We start from the raw sequence: 2,759 nt of genomic DNA on the forward strand, positions 1-2,759 counted from the left end.
ATTTCAAACAGCATTATGAACATTGAAGCTCATAAGATAACCCTATAAAAATTAAGGCTTCTCCTAGAATTATGAGGGAGAGTAAAACTGGCTCTTGAATGAGGCAGGTCATGTATTCCATAGCACAGACATGGTTTGAAAAGAATAAGTAAATCTGGGGAGAATTTGACCAAATGTTCATCCTTGCATTTGAGTCAGTTATAGGCCTGAACAGATGCCAAGGTGTCACCTCTGAAGAATTGGAAGGAAAACCTTGGATTCAATGGTCTCTTTCTGGAAGTGACTGTTAACTATTATTTAGAAAATAAAATAAAATAACAGTTTGTGCCTACTGCTGATTTGGTTATATTGTAATAGCTTTATTTTTTCATTTTCAAATATTTATTTTATTATGTCCTACCAATGATATTGATAGTCCTCAGAAGAATCATTTACTATCTTTAAACTGTAATAGAGTGAGTAAATTAGTTACCATTGGATTCCAATGACATTTCAAATATATTCATATAAAGTTGTAATAATCTTAAATGTAACAAATCTCCTTTGTAGCCCATTGCAGTGAACTGAATGTTTGTATCCCCACCCCTGCCCCCCAACCAAATCCACATGTTGAAATTCTACCTCTCAGTATGATAGTTATTAGGAGATTGGGCCTTTGGGCAGGAATTAGGTCATGAGAGTAGAACTCTCATGAAAGCAACTAGTGCCTTTATTAAAGATACCCCCAATGCTCTTTAGGTTTCTTTCCTTCACCTGAGGACCTAACCAGAAGTCCACAGTCTGAAACCCCAAAAAGTGCCCTCTCTAGAACCCCTAGAGCAACTTTCTGACATAGCCACACCCAGGGACACTCTTTGACATGGCTTACAGACTGAGCTATATATTCCTTCATGGCTTTGAGGACTTACGTTTTCCATTTTCCAATCAAAATCCTAGCAACAACTCTTTCTTTTGGATCTGTGGCTAGTGGTGAAAATCCACATTCTTTACATGATTTGTTAATTGCCCTGACCCTAGAATAAACTAGTATTTCTAATGGTTCCACAAGGAAAATAAAATAATAGACATCATAATCATTTTGGGATTCTACTTGAGTAGGGTGGACTTAATATTCCATAAGATCCTTCCAAGTGTTTAAAATGTCTTATTCTGTAAGATCTATCATTACTGTAAAATAACTTTTTCCCTAAGAAAACAGTCCTACAAGTGTTGAGTATACTCATGGCTTATAAAAGCCAAAGAATTTTAAAATAACTAAAAACAGAGGATTTTATTTAACAAATTCTCATGCACTGAAAGCAACCTAATGGCAAAATATCAGTCTTACTGAAGCCCACTATGAGACCATCCTCAGGGTTCCTATAATGGACCAGATATAGATGAAACTCTCATGAACTTCTTTTCAGTACTCCAGGAAAATTTAGCATCCTTGAGTGGACTGTTACAATAAAGACCAAATCAGGTTATGGAAAAGTTCGTTTGTTAACCATACCTCACTGATTTGTTCTTGTTGTTCAGTCACTCAGTTGTGTCTGACTCTTTACCACCCCATGGACTACAGCAAGCCAGGCCTCACTGTCCTTTACTGTCTCCCAGAGTTTGCTCAAATTCAGGTCCATTGAGTCATGATGCCATCCAACCATCTCATACTCTGCCTTCCCCTTTTCCTCCTACCCTCAATCCTTCCAAGCATCAGGGTCTTTTCCAATGAGTCAGTTCTTCCCATCAGGTGGCCAAAGTATTGAAGCTTCAGCGTGAATCCTTCCAGTGAATATTCAGGACCAATTTCCTATAGGATTGACTGGTTTGATCTCCTTGCAGTTCAAGGGACTCTCAAGAGTCTTCTCTAGCACCATACCTCACTGATAGATGATTGCAAAGAAATACATACCTTTATGTCCAGGAAATTCCCAAGTATTCCGAAATACTGAGATGAAAATCAGTTGGGAAAACTGTGTTTCAAATATTCTCTTCAATTTACTCCTGTGGCAATTTAGTCAAACAACCCTGCTTGGAAGTAATCTTCTTGCAGAACCGAGGTGGGGGAAAACCTGCCAAACAGTATAATTCATCGAATAGGTTTTGGCTCCCACTCCACCAATCCATCTTAAATAGTGGCTAGTGCCCTGCATCTAGCAATACATATGATAAAGCAATATAGCACAAAAAGAGAGAGAGAGAGAAAGGCGCCACAACTTGGCATCCCCGTGGCCATTAATCTTTGAGAAAATCAAATGGATCCAACTTTTGCCAGAGTTTAATAGCAAAACTGTCTCATTTTACACAAATGGGTCTGCTAGCGAATGGAAAGAGGAGAGCGCGAGGAGGTGGGGCTGCTGACTGGACTGTTTTCAAAGTGGCTCCAGTTTTTAGGGGAGGGGCCAAGGATGCACCGCAGGGCAGGAGAGACGAAGTAGTTAAAAATTATTACTGGCGAGGGGCTGGAACCTCGGGGACGTGGGTATATAAGACGGCGCCTCCAGCGCAGAGCTGCTGCTGCGTCTGTAGGAGCCACGACCTGGGCATACCGGCTCAGCCTCTCGCTGGCCAGAGGCCGAGGAGAGGAGCCAGGGGCACGGTGCGGGCCACACCGGGGCTCCTTCTTCTTCTCTGGGACAGACACGGGACCGCTTCACTTCGGGTGCCTCTCTGGAGACGCGCACCCGCAGGGTCGTGCGCTCCAACCCGGCACACTCGCGCGCGGCATCAGCGCGCCCGGCGCCAGGTCCGGCCCGAGGGGGTGCTCTCAGGGGGGCGGG

Source organism: Bison bison, unplaced genomic scaffold (genome assembly GCF_000754665.1).
Source record: "Bison bison bison isolate TAMUID 2011002044 unplaced genomic scaffold, Bison_UMD1.0 scf7180017864318, whole genome shotgun sequence".
Classification (NCBI taxonomy): domain Eukaryota; kingdom Metazoa; phylum Chordata; class Mammalia; order Artiodactyla; family Bovidae; genus Bison; species Bison bison.